Genomic DNA, 20,676 nt, shown 5'->3' with positions numbered 1-20,676 from the left:
AGCACCGGTCTTGTTTGATAAGAAGAAAGATGGTTCTTTGAGGTTGTGCAATGATTACCGGAAGTTGAATCGTGCCACCATCAAGAGTAAGTATCATTTGCCAAGGATAGATGATTTGTTTGATCAGTTGAGAGGAGCCAGTTGTTTTTCGAAGATTGACTTGAGGTTAGGCTACTATCAATTACGGGTTAGGGATGAGGATATCCCAAAGACAGCGTTTCGTACACGGTATGGACACTATGAGTTTCTTGTTATGCCTTTTGGCTTGACTAATGCGCCAGCGGCATTCATAGACTTGATGAACCGCGTCTTTCACGATTACTTGGACTAGTTTGTGGTAGTTTTCGTGGATGACATTTTCGTGTATTCACGATCTCGGGGGGAGCACGAGGTACATTTGAGTATTGTTTTACAGATTTTACGGGAGCACCAATTGCATGCCAAATATGAGAAATGTGAGTTTTGGCTACAGGAGGTGAAATTTTTGGGGCATGTTGTTTCAGAAGGTGGAGTGTCAGTAGATCCATCAAAGGTTGAAGCAGTTTTGAATTGGGAGCAACCCAATAATGTTTTTGGAATCCAGAGTTTCCTTGGCCTAGCGGGTTATTATCGGAGATTTGTAAAGGATTTCTCCCGTTTGGCAGCGCCTATGACCCGTTTAACCCGGAAAAGGATCAAGTTTGTCTGGAATGAAGCCTGTGAGTCATCTTTTTAGGAGTTGAAGACAAGATTGACTACAGCTCTAGTGTTGGCGATACCTGAGCATGGCTTAGGTTATGTAATTTATTGTAATGCTTCACGTGATGGTTTGGGATGTGTGTTGATGCAGGATGGTAGAGTAGTGGCTTATGGGTCTCGAACCCTACTCATGATTTGGAGTTAGCAGTAGTTGTATTTGCCTTGAAATGTTGGAGACATTACTTGTATGGTGAGAGATTCGAGGTGTACTCGGATCATAAAAGTCTCAAGTACCTTTTCTCCCAAAAGGACTTGAAGAATAGACAGAGAAGATGGGTTGAGTTCTTGGAGGACTATAATTTTGACTTACAGTATCATCCGGGCAAGGCAAATGTGGTAGCAGATGCCTTAAGCCGGAAATCTCGTGGAACTTTGGCTAGTTTGGCCATCCCAAAATGGAAGATGCTTAAGGATTTGGCAGAGATGGGATTGTATTGTTTTGATGACGATATTGACAGTGAGCCAGCGTTCTTGTTTAGTCTTGTTAGTCAACCTACTCTTGTCAGACGAGTGATTGAGTCGCAGAAACAAGATCCAGATTTGGATGCCCTTTACACCTTGATCTCTGGTGCTGAGACAGTGAAAGATTGGACCTTGCATGCAGATGGGGGTCTACGGTTCAGGGGTTTGTTGGTGGTTCCCACGGTTTGTCGTGAGGACGTCTTACGGGTGTTTCACACTTCCCGCTTTGCAGTTCATCCAGGTGGTACCAAGATGTATCATAATTTGAGACGTCAGTATTGATGGAACGGGATGAAGAAAGATGTTGCTCAGTTTGTGGCTAAGTACCTTACCTGTCAGCAGGTGAAAGCCAAGCATCAGAGACCAGCTGGTTTGTTGCAACCATTACCTGTAGCACAGTGGAAATAGGAACATATTGCTATGGATTTTGTGACAGGTCTTCCAAGGTCACGGAGAGGCAATGAAGCCGTATGGGTCATCATTGACAGGTTGACCAAGACGACTCACTTTTTGCCTATTAAGGCAACAGATGATGCAAAGAAGCTTGGTGTACTTTATGTGAAGGAGATTGTAAGGTTGCATGGAGTTCTAGTAACCATTGTCTCTGATAGGGATGTCAAGTTCACTTCGAAGTTCTGGGAAGGACTTCAAGCAGCGTTTGGTTCAGCATTGCATCTCAATACGGCATTCCATCCACAGACAGACGGCCAATCAGAGCGTACTATCCAGATCTTGGAGGATATGCTTAGGGCATGTGTGCTTGATTTGGGAGGTAGTTGGGAGGATCACCTTCCGCTTATTGAGTTTGCCTACAACAACAGTTATCAGGCGAGCATTCAGATGGCTCCATTTGAGGCGTTGTATGGTAGACCTTGTAGGTCTCCTGTTTGTTGAACTGAGGTGGGTGAGACCGCCGCCTTAGGACCCGAAATAGTACTCGAGACTACTGAGAAGATTAAGCTAATCAGACAAAGGTTACTTACAGCTCAGAGCCGACAGAAGAGCTATGCAGATAGGCGGAGATGACCTTTATCTTTTAAGGTGGGAGACCATGTTTTTCTACGGGTTTCTCCACGGAAGGGGTTGATGAGATTCGGGAAGAGTGGCAAGTTATCGCCACGATTCATTGGACCGCTTGAGATTTTGGACCGAGTAGGAGAGGTTACCTACAGACTTGTTTTACCAGACTTACTTTACCACCACAGATGGACAGAGTTTACAATGTTTTCCATGTGTCAATGTTACGGAAGTACGAGCTGGATCCATCTCACATTTTGAGTTGGGTTGATGTGGAAGGTGTTGAGGAATAAGACGATACCAATGGTGAAAGTTCTTTAGAGACACCACGGAGTCGAGGAGGCTACTTGGGAACTCGAACGGGAGGTTCGCTACAAGTACCCAGCGTTGTTTTCTTCCTCAGGTATGTCTTGATTTCGGGAATGAAATCTTTTAAAGTTGGGGAGAATGTAATGTTTAAGTGATTTTTATATATATGTATATTAGTGGTGGGGACCCACTCCTATTATTTACTACCACATGTGACAAAGGGTTATACAGACCCATTTTTTTTTTGTTTTCCAATCAGTGTTCTCTCTCTCTCTCGGCCAGTGTTCTTTTTCTCACTGCCTTTTTTCTTTTTCTTTTTCCTTTGCAACTTCAACCTCTGATTAATTCATCATTTCTTAGTAATTTTGAGTGCCGTTTGCGGCAAAACGGAGAGCATAGCGAGCTCTACACGTGTGTACCAGCAATTTTAGTTTTGAACAACCTAAGGAGTCCAAAAATCTTGACCCAGTTTGAGGGTTTATGGTGCAAATTGGGGGTTTTGCATGTAATAGAGGTAGGGGTCTCTAATTCACACTATCTTGTGCTTTTTTGAGTCATTCTACCATAATTGTTGTCAAACATGATCAATTTGATTTATTTACCTTTTAAATGACTTGATTTTGTATATATAGCATGTGAGTATGTGAAATTGTTGAATTGTATGAAAAATATACTTGATTATGGGATTCTCTATATTATTGTGTTGATAAATTGCTAGAAATTATTCATGAAAGTTTATAGAAATTCTCCTAAAATTATTGTAAAGTATGCTTAATATGTTAATTGTCATGCCTAAGTGTTTATTATATGGATACATGCTAAATTGTGTAGTAGAAATTTTTCTCTAATTTTTTTTGAAATGGTAAAAGCATGTGACATACATCAATAGCATTGGGCACGAAAGAAAAATGGTACAATGTTTTGATAAGAATGAAAAGGGAATTTTTGGGGAGAATTTGATGAATCGGTTTTTGAGAAAAACCCGGTCGCCGCGGAGTCACCAAAGGGCCGATGTGTTAATATAGCCTAGAGGGAATTAAGGAGATTGCCCTAGCGTGGTTGAGCTATCTGGGTCCCAAATGACGCTGCGGGGGTACCAAAGGTCAGGGACAGTAGCCAATCCTTCTCTCGTGTCGCTGCGAAGTCACCAAAGGGCGGGTTATATTAACAGTTTGTGAAATGATGATGTTTTCTTAAAATGGGGAGTGACGTGCATAACATTGCATTCATGGCACGAAATTTATTTGCTTTGAACTTAGAATTGATATTGTGTTTTCTCGGCTTTGCATGACCCCAAATTCCTATTGTCCTATTCTTTGTTTGGATTCACGGGGACACAAGAGGTGTGTCTTAGGCACCACCTACTGAGCAATTTTGCTTACCCCTTTTATTTAACATTTTTTACAGGAAACGGGAAAGAAGTGGCGGATGACATTCTACCACAGACTTAGTATGGATTAAGAGCTTATTTTGTTGTTTTTGTACTTGGGTCACTCTATTTTTGTAAGACTAAGCATAATGTATTTTGTACGATGACTTATGGACTTTGAATATTATAATTACACCTATGGGCTGTAACTTTTGTATAAGCTGTCTAAATGTTGCAAAATATGGACATTTGATATTAATCTTGTAATTTGGGACTGTAAATATGATATTTGGATGATATAGTAAGTGGTTGTACCACCATGGAGTGTATTATATGATATTTGTATTGGGACAGGTTAAAAATGCATTTAAACAGGTTGTTGTAGGATGATTTTTAGCGGAGGTCATGCTGAAATTTTTTTTAAAATTTTGGCATCATTTAGGGTCGTTACAATTCCTTTTGTCCCGAACAATATATTTTACATCTTTTCATATTTGTTCAAACTTAAATATTCAAAACTTAAAAGAACAAGTTAGTAACTTTCAGCTAAAGGACAATACATGACTCGATCACATGTTCCCTTAAAAAAATTTACTCTCCAAAAACAAGACATTCAATATGCAAGTTAAAGACAAATAAATAAATTAAATAAAGTCAAGGACACCTACCACCGCCTATAAAACTCCCCCCCACAAAACCCAAACCCAAATTAACCTCGTAGAGAACTAACCCTCCCAATGGCCACCCACCATGGGCTAGAAAACTCCCAAGTGGTTGTGGTCATGGTGCCCTTCCCGGCACAAGGCCATCTCAACCAGCTCCTCCACCTCTCCCGCCTCATTGCATCCTACAACATACCCGTCCATTATGTTAGCTCCGCCACTCACATCCTCTAAGCCAAACTCCGCATCCACTATGGGAACCACCTTTTTGACATCTCCAGTGTCCATTTCCATGACTTCACAACCCCTTCATTTCTCTTTCCTCCTTCAAACCCTAATGCCTCTAGTGGCATAGCCACAGAGGGACAAGTAGGGGCACCTGCCCCCACTGAACTTTTATTTTATTTTATTTTTTATATGGAAAGATTTTTATATTTGTATAATTACCCCACTAAAATTTGGCAATACACTTATATATACTATATATATATAACCAACTGACCATTCACAGTACTACACCAAAAAAAAGAAAGGAATAAAATATTCCCAAAAAATATGATATTTATTTTCCACTTTCTCAAAATATTATATTCTTTCCTACTTTCTCAAAAAAAATACAAAATATTCTTTCACACTTTTAACTTTACCATAAACAAATGCGTTGTTTCCTTCACATTTTCAGTCTTCAACATTTTTCTTTGGGCGAGTCTTCAATATTTCAAAATTTCACAAAATCCAAACAAATACTGCAAAAAATTCATAAAATCCAAACAAATACTGCAGTGTGGAGACAGGTAATCTAATATATATATATATTTTTTATCATCATCTAAATTTACGATTATTATGCCATGAATATTTTGAAAGCTCGACTGCACAATCGAATGGAAGACCAATGGATGAATGATATGATGGTTATATATATTGAGAGAGACATATTTACTACTGTTGATAATGATGTTATTATTCAACGATTTCAGAATATGAAAAATCGTTGAGGGCAATTGTGAATGTACTAAATAAAAATATTATGAATCAATGTTTTAATTTTTACAAATATTATTTTGGTTCAAATTATATATATTATTACTATTAAAAATTACCCCTATTAAAGGAAATTCCTGACTACGCCACTTAATTCCTCTATCAAATTCCCCTCACACCTCCAACCATCATTCGAAGCATCATCACAACTTCACGAGCCTGTCAGGAGCCTTTTAAGAGAATTATCACCCAAAACAGGAAGAATTATCGTAATCCATGACTCTCTAATGGCTTCAGTGGTCCAAGATGTGGCTTCCATACCAAACGCGGAGTCCTACAATTTTCACAGTGTCTCCGCGTTTGCCACTGTTGGGAAACCATGGGAAGACCTTTCGAGGTTGAAGCTAATATACTAAAAGACCTTCCTTCCAATGAAGGATGTTTCACTTCTGAGTTTCTCAAATTCATCAACACTCAATTTGATCACATCAATATCAGCTCAGGCCATCTTTACAACACATGCAGAGTGATAGAAAGTCCATATTTAGACTTGCTCGCGAATGAAGTAACCAACAAGAACAACAAGCAATGGGCACTTGGAACCTTCAATCCAGTCACAGTATCTCATAACAAGAAATCATACCATCCGTGTTTAGACTGGCTCGACAAGCAACCTCAAAACTCGGTCATGTATGTTTCGTTTGGGACGACGACTTCATTGTCTGATGAACAAATCAAAGAGCTGGCGGCGGGGTTGGAAAGGAGTGACAATAAGTTCATTTGGGTGTTGAGAGATGCCGACAGAGGGGATGTGTTTGACGGAGGAGAGAGAAAATTAGTTGAAGTACTGCCAAAAGGGTTTGAAGAGAGAGTGGAAGGGAAAGGAATTGTAGTGAGAGAATGGGCTCCACAATTGGAGATATTGGGGCACACATCAACAGGTGGGTTCATGAGTCACCGTGGATGGAATTCGTGCATGGAGAGCATAACAATGGGAGTGGCAATAGGTGCATGGCCCATGCATTCAGACCAGCCTCGGAACGCTGTATTGATAGCTAAGTTGTTAAAAGTTGGTCTAGTGGTTAAGGATTGGGCACGTAGAGATGAGTTAGTGGATTCATTGACTATAGAAACAGCTGTGAGGAGATTGATGGGGTCCAAAGAAGGAGAGGAAATAAGGAAGAGGGCGGCGGAGTTGGGCCAGGAGGTCCGACAGGCGGTGGAGGAGGGTGGGGTTTCACGATTGGAGTTTGATTCCTTCATTTCCCATATCACTAGATTATCATAAGAATCACAAGATGATCATATATATCTTTTGAGAATTTTCCTTTCAATTAATGAGGTCTTGTGTTGTGCATACATAACTACCAATATTTTGCTAATTAAAATGCAAGTCAATCTGTTGAGTTTTGTATAAGTTCTCCTAGCTCGATCCCCTGTGGGGGTGTTGAATATTCGAGTCTTTTTAGTGAGTGTGTTTGCTTAATCTTTCAATATATATATAGTGACGGACCCAGAAAATTTGGTGAGGGGGGGCGAATTTTTAATTTGTGAGTACAAAATTATATGATGGGTTTATTTTTGTAATTTTAGTAGGGTTTTTTTCATAAATTTTAAAAAAATTTAAGTATAAAATGAAAAAAAAAAAATCAGTGGGGCAAATTATAATTATAGTGGGGCATCTTCATAAATTATCAAAATTTGAAGTATAAAATGCTAAAAAAAAAAAGAATCCAGTGGGTCCGTCCCTGTATATATATATATATATATATATATAGTTTTTTTTTTATTATTATTGTTGTATTTTTGTAGCTAGATTACACATGCAGACAAATCACAGTTCTTTCCCCATACGGCTAAGTAAAAATTGAATCATGGATTCTGCTTGCACTAGTAGCAAAAGTTTTGAGATCAAAATTTAATTTAAGAGCTGAAACTGTACAATGTTTCATGTTATGCTTCTCTCTCCCTCTTAAGCTGATTTTTTGTTTCTAGCTTCTTTCCCCAGTAAATAAACCATGTGTTAAAAGAAAACCCGCTCAAGTTGGTATTTCATCCTCATGTATACATTTCACCGTGGCCACAACTGATTACCACCATTGGAAGGGCAACTCTACATACCATAGCAATCCAATCTCAAAAATGTGTCTTGCCTCTCTGGTATATATACCATGTTTGGAATGAGCGTAACCGCAGAATTTTCAAGAAGAAATGCCTATCCGCGAACTCAGTCCTCCACCTCACCTTGGACTCTGTAAGAACAAAACTCATGAGTCATGACATCATCAATTCCTCCTATAGCGAATGCTCGAAGAACTGCTAATGAATGGGAACTGCCTGAAGCGATTTTTCATCCCCCACCAGAGCCGCCGGATCAATCATCAAGATGATGAAGGTTGGAGGAAGTAGTCTCCATGTTTACCGGAATGCACAATTGTAGCCTGTAACGGCCATGTTTTTCATCGTTTCAATTTTCAGTTGGGGTTGTTGTCCCTGGTTTGGTCTAACTGGGCCTCATGTCTTATAGTTTAGCCTTTGGCTAACAGATTGTATTGGCCCTTTGTAATTTTGTCCATATAATTTATATATTGAAATTTTAACTTTCAAAAAAAAAAAAAAAACATAAAGCAAACCAAGCCCTAATAAGAGGCTGAACAAGACCATAAAAAAACCCCATAGAGCGAGCAAACAAGTAACGCCCCAAAATAAGGATCCAAGCTGGTACCACCACCTACAGCATAAATAATAGCGGGAGAACCAACAGATGATTGCAGGGCAATCAAAATTGAATACCCGACCATTTCTTTCCCTTCCTACGTGATACACAAAAGTGGCCAAGGTAAGACCCGACCATGAGTCATAAGACCAAAACTCGAAAATAGCTTATCCTTGAGTGGCGCATGTAATTAATATGGGCAAATAATGGATCAACGTGGAGGAAAATGTGAAGCATTGAAACAATAATAAAAAGCCAACACTACTGTCAAGTCATGTGTTTGGAGAATCTATGATTGGTATGCGTCTGTCTTTGTGGGATTAACAACTACCACGCACGTTCTAGTCTATCCAACGTATGTATCTGTTTTTTTAGGTACAAGGGTAAGCTCCAACGTATGTATCTTATTCCAACCTAATCTGCCTCTATTCCATTTAATAATTTGGATATATGTATTATTTAGGATAACACTCTCTTTGATTTGATTTCTTGTATTGATACCAAATACTAATTTATTTATATTTTTAAGAATTATTACATAAAAATTGTGCTAATAACTCATATTTATTATTTAATTGAGTCAAAGTCTCATAATTTCGAAAAAATAAAATTGACCAAAATGCTAACATGTACATGAATAGACACTGTTTACCATCGCTGAGGGGTACCACTTTAAGGCATATAGGTACCACTTTTTGTGTACACGGAGGTATCACTTTTTGTGCATGCAGGTACCACTTTTGTTTTGGACATAGAAGTACTATTTTTGTGCACAAGAAAATGATACCTACATGCACAAAAAGTGGTACCTCACTAAAAATAAATAATATTTTTTTTAAGTTTTTATTTTTTCAAAATTATGGGACCTTGACTCTATTAAATGATAAATACGAGTCATTAGCACTATTTATATGTAATAATCTCTATATTTTAACAATTCATGATACTCTCGGTTAGCAATTGAATCCAAACAGCTCTTAAAGGGATGTGAAAAGTCTATATTGTCTTTTAATATTTTATTGATTTAAATTATAAAAATATCATAAATTTTTAAATCAATTTTGCGTGAAAATCAATACCAACCGCATACAGTGGTGTTAGATCCTTATTCCACACCAACGACGTCCAGGGCCCGCTTACAGTGGTGTAAGATCTATATTCTACCACGGTCCACGCCCTTTCATCTCTCATTCACCACTCTCAGCCTTCTCAAAGTTTCAGAAAGTGTCCATACATGACATGATACAAGTATACCAAAATACTACTCCCCCTCTCCTAAAATACATGTTTTGTTCGTTAAATTCAACTCTAGATCACACAATTTTTCTTAATGAGTGTCGCTTTTACGTTCTCAGCGTGCTTTCGCTCTTACGTTCTACGCGCACTTGGACTCAAATTCTCACTATTTATGACTTAAGGTGTGTTTGGTAGGATTGATTTGGAGAGATAGGGAGAGAAAAGAAAAGAGATGATAGTGTGAGTGTGTTTGGGCGGGTTAAGTAGAGAGAAAATAGAGGATAGGGAGAGATAGCCTATCCCTCTCTATCCCTTATATGTTTTCTCTCCCAATTTGAAAAGGTAGAGAGAGAACGGATAATGGAATAAGTTATAAATTATTAATATCAAAAATGTCCTCTACAAATCAACATATAGAAATGTAATTCCATTTATGTCCCAATATGCTTAGTGGAATATAAGGATATATGATAATGCTAAAAGTTATTACAGATCCTCTACAGTGTGGTTTAGGTTGAGGAAAAGTTTCAGATTTAAAAATTTTAGAATGGGAAGGGATTGAGTCGGATAGGCATAACAGATACAACAAAAATAAATTTTTCGCATGCTCATAAAAAAGGTTAAAGATTAATGTTACCTTCAACCGTGTTGAATGGTTCACCTTAGCCTTGTAATACTTTTTCTTTTTTTTAATTATATTCTTTTGAACTTCTAGTGATACTATCACATGAATTGTTAGCCTTTTCTTTCATCACTAGTATTTTTTTTCCATTTTAAGCTAGAAGAATTTATGCTCCTCTTTAACATTGGATGCTTTGCAGAGTCCATAAATTGCCTAGAGCAAGCTGTAAATCAGGTTCTCTAGATTTTAGATCCTGAATTTGAACAAAATTTCCTTTAATGTCACCCTTGTTTGCCATAATTTTAATCTGCATAATCATCGATGTTTGACTCCTGCAAATTATGATTATGTAGAATACACTTGTATGATCGTTGCTCAAGATGATACAATAAAAGTTGTATTCAGAAAAAATATATATATATAAAAAATAAATAAATAAAGAAGTTGTGAAGAATGATGACGTGGAATACTTTCTTCATGTGCAGGAAATTGCTGAATTATATGAGGCTGAACAAAACTTTGAGCAGGCTATTGTTTATTTGAGCAGGCAACTGATGAATGAGTCCTATCTAATTTTGTTTTCACCCATTGTTTTTATTTTTTACTTTTGTTTTTACCCATGGCATTAAACTATCAAAAAGAAACAAGTATTTTGGAAATGGATAATGTATGAAGTGGTTATAAAAGGTTAGGGCAATAATTTGGTCACTATTCTTTCTTTTCTTTTCTTTTCTCTTCTCTATCTCATCCAAAGAAGAATAATTATCATTTTTTTTCTTTTCTCCCCTATCTATCCAAAATGAATAGAAATTATTATTATCCTTTCTTTTCTTTTCTTTTCTCTCCTAACTAATTTTATTATTTCTTTTTTTTTTTCTCCCCTTTTTATCCAAGCACACTCTTAATTATGTCACTCTCTCTCTTCCGCCCTCAAATTCGTTCTCGCTTTCACTTCCGTTTTCGCTTTATGTGACTTAAATTCAACTTCTTATGATAGTATAGTCTCAATAGTTTTTTATTATATTGATAAGAGTGAAATTTTAAATATGTTCTTATTAAAAGATAAAATAATATTTCGTAATTAATACACTTGTTTAATTAATAAAATAATTTAAAAATATTATAAAAAATAATACATTCAATTTTAAAGTGGAGGAAATTTTTTTTGTATATCTAGTAGAAACATAGACAAATATTATGAGACTGAAGACTATAAAAAGTGTATGTCAAGATACTGACATTATCTGTTTCTTTCCTTTTTGAGGTGTAGGTGTTGTATTACCTACCACTTTTTCGGATTGTGTTTTCTGTTTTTGGTTTCTCTTGGTGGTCTCTACCTGATCACTTTCTCCACGTGTTTCATTTGTATATATAAAACAAATACATTCAGAAAAAAAAAAAAAAAAAAAAAAAACCACACACATAAGATGAGATTTCGTTTCACAGCACATAAATCAGCATGAATTCATCACTAAATAAACTCTCACTCATGAAGCATGGATACAAAGGACTACATATATATTTTTATAAACTAAGATATGTAAAAGAAAAAAATAATATAAATATATATGTGTATCCATGGATAAATGTAAATAATACTTATTTATGTTAAATATATTGTTAATACCATTTTTTTATAAAATACTCCGAATTATTAACATACAACATAAGATCAATTTTGTTTATTTTAATATACCGTTTATTTATGTTGAATATATATTGTTTATACTCTTGGCACAAACAATTCTGCCACTTTTAGTAGTTTATTTTAGTTGATATATGGAAAATTGAATTCGGGAATGTAGATTTATGTGATTTACAATTTTTTTTTTTGAAATACTAATACTTAATGGGTGATTGCTAATGATTGTGAAGCAGAATTAACAGGAGTATATGAAACCCCTTTTCCTCTTTGTTTGATTTATGGATAGATATCTTTGAGATTGTAATTTCGACTCGGATGGGCAATTTCGTTTGTATAAAAAATTGAGTAGTTGTTTGACATGTTGTATCTTTAGCTTTATTAAGTGTTCGTTTGGCAACCAAAGTTACTTTGTGCTTTTACTTTGATTCAAAGTAGAAGTTATTAGAATACATTGTAGAATATGTTTATATTTTTTCTTTCAAAAATTCAATCTTTATATATTAAAAAGTTTTTGTGACATAATAGGTACCTTTAATATTTTCATCCAAATATTCAATCTTTATTTTCATTTTGCTTATTATGACAAAATATGAATGACCTTATTGCTCGGGGTATAGAAGCAGAGGTAATAGCTACACTTCAGAATCAACCTCAGGTACAGCCAGTACCTATACCAGTACCAATGGTTCAGACTTCATTCCAAAGTAATTGAATAACTACCTCTTTAAAGATGACAAAACTTTTCATGTCATTCTAAATGAGTAGGATGTCATCAATATATATAGAATTAGAAAAATAATAGCATTCCCTAGCACACTCATGGTTTATTCACTGAGAAATCAATATGTTCAACACTATTTAGAAACTTATTTGGTAAAGTAAATTTGTTACAAGATTTTTAAAAGCAAAAATATGAAATCATGTTTGGTAAAAAGTGTTGCAAGTTTGAAAATTTGAATGATTAGTTAAAAATGTTATTTTAGGGAAAAAAAATAATAATAAAATTTTGAACAATATTTTGTTACGATGCGAAGCAAACAAAAAGCATCATTTTGATACTTCCAAGTTTGGCGTCAATTTAATTTGAAAGTCGGTGCTATTTAAAAGCACAACAAATATTACAAAACATGCTTTGCTTTTTTACTTTGCTACAGTACACTAGCAAAAGTAAAAAACCACGAAACAAAATCACTAGCAAATCATGTTATAATTTTTTTTTTTTTTTTTTTTTTTTTTTTTTAATGATATGAAAGTTGCTTCCTACCAAACCCGTGGTGGGTTGGGTGTGCATCATTTAACATTCAATTATTTTGGCCCACGTTAATGGGCTTAGTTAGCTTTATTTTATTTTTATTTTTTTAAAAGTTAAAAAAGATAATTTCATAATTCAAATAAATCAATTAACAAGTTAAAAGGTAATAATATCAATTTATCATACATAAGATATGATATGTGAAGGTTGGAAATTCGGAATGTCTTTGTTAATTTTATCAAACCTAAAAGTACTCTCATTGACCAACTTATATATGGATGCCAATAATTATATTTATTAGTGAATTATATTTTTTTTCATCTAATTTATTAAGGTGTGTAATTTTTCTTAGAAATATTAAATTATAAATTTTAAAAAATGAGTGAAGATATATATATATATATATATATCAAATAAAAAAGGAGAAGAAAAATTATATATATTTGATTCTTAGTTTTAAAAATATAGTAATAAAGAGTAAGAAAGAATCAATAGAGGAAATAAAGTAATTGAAATAATAAAGAGTTTCAATTTTGATAAATCACTTTAAAAATAAAAAATTTTATTAACTTTTATCAATTGGACACCAATTTTTTTTTTTTCAATGATAAAAAGCACACTCTACTCACACACCAACTGTATCGGGTTAAGTCTTCAGCAAATCATTTTATGAGACACCAATTCGATGGCCGAAAAAGACACTATTAGATAATACCCCTCTCGTATAAAAAACACTCCTAAAATTTTAATCTCGTACAAATAGATCCCTCTGACAAATTTAAACCCTAAGTTGACTAAATTATCCTTACTGAACTATTTTATAAAAATAAATAATTTTATAAAATGACCGAAAATGACACTACTGAAGGACGCGAACAATGGACAAGTAGAGAAAAAAATATAAAATATAAATAAAAGTAAATATAAAAATAGAAAATAAAAAACAAAAAACAAAAATAAAATGCAAACTAAAGAAAATAAAATTTTTCCAGACTACGAAACCAATGCACACTGATATTGAGAATTTTATTTTTTATTATTTATTATTTATTTGTTTAACAGTGTTGGTAAGAAAAAAAAAAAAAAAAAAAAAAAAATTAGTTTAAAAGGGTAAACTGTAATTTCAAAAAATTCAAATCCTTACTTTACAAATTCTCAAAGTTTAAAATAAAAATAAAATTTAGAGATATATATAGAGAAATAAGTTTCAAAAATATATATATATAAGGTAATGTACACATAACATCCCTTGGGTATTTTCGAAAGAGTAGAAGGGCAAAATGAGTATTACAACACTTATTTATGTCGGATAGGATATTTTTGCCTAACGTGAAAAAATTAGGGGCGTTTTTTGCACATTTTTTTTTAAAAAAAGGTAAAAATATTACGCGAAGTATATTTTAAAGGTATTTTCTGCACTTATCCCATTAAAATATGATTCAATGATAAACCATCACATGAACTTTCCATCTTATATTGTCCATTAATATATGTATAATGTATTACATATTATATTTAGTCAGATGAATTGGCTGTAATTTTTATATTAACAAATTATTAATTTAATAAATTGCCAATATAAATTATTATTAAATAATCAAATTAAATAAACATTTGGAGTTTTCAATGAGAAACCGACGTGATGGGATGACAGAACTTTCCGTCTTATATTGTCCATAAATATATGTATGATATATTAAACAGTGTATTTAGTCAAATGAATTGGTTTTAATTTATATTAAAAAATTATTAATTTAATATATTATCAGATCTAAATTATTATTAAATAATCGAACTAAATCCACATAAATTTATGTATGACATATTATATATTATATTTAGTCAGATGAATTGACATTTATATTAAAAATTATTAATTTAATAAATAATCAGATCTAAATTATTATTAAATGATCGAATTAAATCCACAAGAAAATTTTGGATTAAAATATGATTCAATGACAGTACCAGGTTTCCATCTTATATTGTTCATTTCGGAAGTTACTGAACTGAAAACGATGGGTGTTAATATTGATTGTAACGATGATATAATATTATTAATCTATTAAATATTGTCACGTAATAATAGAACCCAATAAAATAAAACATTAAATTTCATTGAATAAATTATGTATCAAATTATAATTAGACTTCACTGAATAAATTATGTATCATATAGGATTTATTATTATTTTATTATTATTTAAATGTCTACAGGTTTTGGATTCCTAAAATATTTTAGATTTTGGACCATCAAAGTTTTAGGGCTGAATTTATGCTCATAGATGAAAGGGAGGCCAGCCTAATGTCACGGGCCTAGAGATTTGGCGCAGCGGCACGGCCCGTGCGGCACCAAGGCGTTGCTTCAGCTCGCGCAAGCGCCCTGGTCAGCCACGATCTGCCCTCCCAAGGATACATGCTGACTGGTTTCGGCCTGCCATGGCCTCGTCAGGGGAACGGCTCCAGCTCCCGACCAGTTTGTGCAGGGATGGCCAACTCCCTTCTTCATAGTCAAGTCCACGACCAGCGACAAGCACCTCGAACTGAACCGAGTCGACCTGCCTGAACTCTGAAGAGGTACCATCCTGTGGTCCTGCACGCCCCTTCCCTGGAACCATTCCCAGTCAATGAATGTTCTTAACCGACCAGCATGCGTATCTTCTATGCTCATGGCGTCGTTAGGAATCGGATCGTGACATTCTCCCCCACCCAAATCCTGCGACGCCCTCGTCGCAGTGCGGCGCTGACTCCGCTGCGTCCAACATTCCAAAGCCTGTCTCCTCCAAGTGGTATGCTCGCCTGCCCACCATCGCTTCCTTGTACAACCCCAGGCTGCACTCGCCCAATGATAGGGTTTCGGGCTAAAGGGACGCCCACTTCTTCAGGACGCAACCCCACGTTATGCCGCCTCCGCGACACCCCGAGCAAACAAGCGCCCTCCGGCTGACTTGATACCCGCCCTTCACAACGGTTTGCACGCCTCTTGAACTTGCAAGAACTTTGGTGCGCGCGGCCCTCCGGCTTAAAGGACGCATCTTCATGGGGAGATGGAGGCTCTCCTCCAACAGCATTGATTACCCACCGACGCTTTTTCAGTGCACCGTCTTCATTCTCAAGACCCCCGGATCGATAAGAGGGCACACCTCTGTGCTTTTCCCCAAGTCCTGCTCTGATACCATTTGTCACGGGCCTAGAGATTTGGCGCAGCGGCACGGCCCGTGCGGCACCAAGGCGTTGCTTCAGCTCGCGCAAGCGCCCTGGTCAGCCACCACGACCTGCCCTCCCAAGGATACATGCTGACTGGTTTCGGCCTGCCATGGCCACGTCAGGGGAACGGCTCCAGCTCCCGACCAGTTTGTGCAGGGATGGCCAACTCCCTTCTTCATAGTCAAGTCCACGACCAGCGACAAGCACCTCGAACTGAACCGAGTCGACCTGCCTGAACTCTGAAGAGGTACCATCCTGTGCTCCTGCACGCCCCTTCCCTGGAACCATTCCCAGTCAAACTCTGCTCTTTGCTAACCAGCATGCGTGTCTTCCATCCTCCAAGCGTCTTAGGAATCACTTCGTGACACTAAGGTCTCCTCAAATTGGAGAGGCTACCTCACCATCATTATCACTAATATTTTTTTCCCACCATAACTCTGCAATTAAGGGTGTTTTGGGCGAGAATAGTAAACTTAATTGGAAGTTCTTGTGTTGTAACCATTTTTTAAACATTTCGAAAAAAAATAAATAAATAAATAAATATGAATGCAGTCAGTGACGTTAATTTTATTTTTTTGATTTTTTTTGTTACATGTCATTTCACCTATAATATTTAGCTTTTCAAAATCATTTTTAATAGCATAATCTCGTATTATTTTTGGTCGCTCTTTCCATGTCTTATTTTATATTACAACTAGTTTTCCTCGTTTAAATTTTGTATGTTTACGTCTTCCATATAGATATTCTCTCAATTTTTCTCACTAGCAATGGGAGTCACCCCCAATTTTTCTCTCACACTCTCGTCCTTAGTGACCCTATCTCAACTAATCACTCCACCCATTCACCATAATACCTTCATTTCCACTAAATGGCTTTACTCTTCTTTTTTTTTAGAGCCAACACTCTGCTCTATACAACATAGTTGGTCTAATAATAGTCCTCGCATTTCTAATTTTATTGGTAGGTTCATAAAATTACCTGACAAAAAAGTAAGTTGCTTTTATTTTGATTAAATAAAAAAAGAAAACCATTATATAGACGTTGACAAAATATTAATTTAATTAAATTTAACATCATCATCATTTTTGTCTTATTCCATATATATTAGGGTTAAATGTAAAAAAAACCCTGAACTATTGGCATATCTGCAACTAACCCCCCTGAATTACAAAAGTAGCAACTAATTATTCAAATTTCTTGCAGATGACTTGTGATGAGCACTGAAAAGTGCATATTTAAACCCGTTAAGCTTAAGCATTCTAGTACCTTTATCTATCTTACTTTGCCGTTTTAGACTTATTACGTGTTATTTATATTTTCAGGCACTAATCCCAAAATTGAGCTAACTCAGCCAAATAAGAGCTTAATTGAAGCAATCCTGAGATAAACCAAAAGAGGGAGCAAAGTGGAGAAAGAAAGGAGTAAAAAGGAATCAAGTTGTGCAGCTGAAAAGTTCGATCGATCCAACTTAGAGTTCGATCGATCGAACATCTATGATCGATCACAGTACTTCTCGATAGATCCAACTTTGGCCTTTGCTGAAATTCCAAGTTCGATCGATCGAACATCACCTTCGATCGATCGAACCCTATTTTGTCCTATTCAAATGATTGATCTTATCCACAGCTGTACGCCTACCAACCACTTTTGTCTTTTTCCCATAAATATCTTGAAAATATCCCAGCCTTGTCATTATCCGGAGGAGTCAGACCACTTCGATCGATCCAAGATGCAGTTCGATCGATCGAACCCATTTTCGATCGATCCAAGTTAAGGTTCGATCGATCAAACTTCCTCCAGCGAGAAAAAGTTAAAGTCCAGCTCATTTATTCCGTCCTTCATCCAATCATTGGAGAATATGCCTTGCACGACCACAGCTCATCATGGGGTGTATTTGACCTACCTATATAAGGAACATGATGCACTTTTTGAGGGAGTCTCTTGTCACACATTGAAAATTGATCTTAGAGGCTATTCTTGGAGAGGATGAAGAAGGGAAGCTAGAGCACCATTGGAGGAGATCTTCACCAACAAGGAGCAGCCATGGAGTTAGCCCTTGAGGGTTGGATCATCACTACCATGAGTGGCTAGACATCCTCTTGGGGCTAGAGTTAGCCCCAAGCATGCTTTCTATACTCTAATCTTGTGTATTATTGAGGGATTAGTGTTGTATGATACATCTTGATATTCATGTATATATAAATCTTGATTATTTCATGGTTTGTATGGTTTAATGCTTCCAATTGACTATTCTATTCTATCCATATGTCTATGTATGCTAGAGTAGGATATTCATGTGCTTATCTCTAGATTTAGTGTTTTTGATGCATGTCTATGTGTATTGATGCTATAGATCTAGAGATTATCAAGATGATATGCTTAATGAATGCTATTTTGGTTCATTTGATGGTTTATGCCTATTCTTGATGGTTTGTGCCTCTCCCTTAGTCTAGATAGCTTTATTTTCATGCTAGTAGTGTAAATTTAGTGTAGTGGTAGTGTAATGTTAGATGGGAGGACAATCTACTCTTGATGTTCCATGCTTGTGAGTCCAAATGGCATATTCCTCTAATATTGTGTTGTATGTGGATTGTGAGCTTAATGAAGGATTAATGACTTGTTTTGATCTATTGTGCTATCCCCATATTGTCTAGACAATATATGCTCTATTGTTTAGATATATTGTGCTCTTCACATGATGTTTAAACAATACTTGCTTGATTTGTCAGCCTTGCCAATTGAATCAACCTAATGCACACACACCCTTATCATATTGCAACACATCCATTACCCTCAATTGATCACTTGTTAGTGGTATAGAAAAGTATTGCTTGGTGGTGATCTCTACACCCCAAGACCTCTCTCTCTCTCTTGTTTACTTCATATTATTTTATTTAGTTGAATTCAATTTAGCTTAATCAACCAACCAATCAATTGTGTGATCACTCGACCTACTAACCCTAATTACCATAATTTCACAATTCGATACACCATCAAATCCCTTGGGACGATCCCTACTCGCCCTATCTATATTTTATATAGAGAAAGGTAGTAGTGGCTTTCTATAAATGTAAAACTTGGCCACTTCCTAAATTCACAACTCTTCAAGCTTGACTTGGTATCGCGACCCTTGTAAAGGATCGGTCAGTTTTTGGCGCCGTTGCCGGGGATTTTAAATTGGCAACGTCGAATTGTGAAATTCAATTAGGATTAGTACTCTTTTGATCGTGTCTTTACTTTCTTTTTATTTCCTGTTTTTTTTTATTACTTATTAAGTTTGTTCTTCATTAACAAGGTGCATTGAGTAAGGAGCTAGCAAAGAACTTAAAGCAATCATTGGAGCTTAAAAGCTAAATTTGGAGTTGAAGTGCTAAAGGACCATTGTGAACAATTCTTGGCACTCTTGTATTTTAATTGTTTCACTTCTTTGTATGCTTGTGATAGCCCTTGTTGAGGCTCATTTTATTGCTAAATTTTTGTCCAAGCATAGGCCCTTGTTGAGGCCAATTTTTTTTTTTTTTTTCTTGCATTTGGGTTTTAATTGTGAATGGAGGAATTGTTTGATCCAAGTTTGGGGGGGAATTACATCCCTTCACCTTATGCTCCTCCATCACATTTTAATCCTTATGAGATTGAGTCCAATTTATTTCATGCATCATCATATTATGGACTTGATCACTCATTTAATCATTCTTATGACTATTGCCCTCCACCACCATTTTATGATGAATCAATTCCACCACTTTCTAAGTACTCACCCGGATTTGAAGAAAAAGTGTTAGCTTTACTTGATGTGCATATTTCACACACTTCACTTATTAATTCTCATTCTCAAACTTTAGCCAACTTAGAAGCTCAAGTTGAGCAAATTGTAGGTACTCTTTCTCATCAAGAGGAGGAGGAAGAGGCAAATGAAAAAATGGCAAGAACTTCAATGTATATAGATGAGGATGATGAGAATGAGGAGAATGAAACAAGTGAGCTAATGCCTAGCACTCTATCTTGTATAGAGGAGGAAGTGGCAAGTGAGTTAGTGTCTAATCCAATAGAACATAACATGATTAATGAGGACTTTCCTTGTTTTGATTATGATTTTATCTCGGAGATGGCTACTCAAGAGAGTGAGGAGATATTGACCACACTTGAGTTAGGAGAGAAGGAGGAGGAACTTGTTGAAGAGGACCTTCCTTCTATTATCTCTAATGACCCTCTTGAGGAGTGTCTTTTGGAAATGTATAAAAATTGTGGTTTTGACTTTAAAAGCTCTAAAAAAGAAATAAACTCTCTAATGGACTCCTTAGCTTACTTAGAAGGTGAGGAAATGGTAATTTATAAGGAGGAGAAGAGGGATGAAGAGAGGGTGTTTCTTATTAATCCAAATGAGTCTTTGAAAGACAATGCCTCACCAATTATCATTATGGATGATCATTTGAATGTGTTTCAAGAACATAACAAAG

At 35.8% G+C, this 20,676-nt stretch overlaps 1 pseudogene; it reads left to right on the top strand.

Annotated features, from left to right (window-relative positions):
• Positions 1–5,709: 5,709 nt before the first annotated feature.
• LOC132313580 (zeatin O-glucosyltransferase-like) lies at positions 5,710–6,831 on the top strand (annotated as a pseudogene).
• The last annotated feature ends 13,845 nt before the right edge of the window (positions 6,832–20,676 follow it).

The sequence above is a fragment of the Cornus florida genome, unplaced genomic scaffold (assembly GCF_030987335.1).
Source record: "Cornus florida cultivar Cherokee Brave unplaced genomic scaffold, ASM3098733v1 CherokeeBrave_3.0.0_Hap2_Chr06, whole genome shotgun sequence".
In the NCBI taxonomy this organism is placed as follows: domain Eukaryota; kingdom Viridiplantae; phylum Streptophyta; class Magnoliopsida; order Cornales; family Cornaceae; genus Cornus; species Cornus florida.
This window is presented reverse-complemented; position numbering and strand designations above follow the sequence as displayed.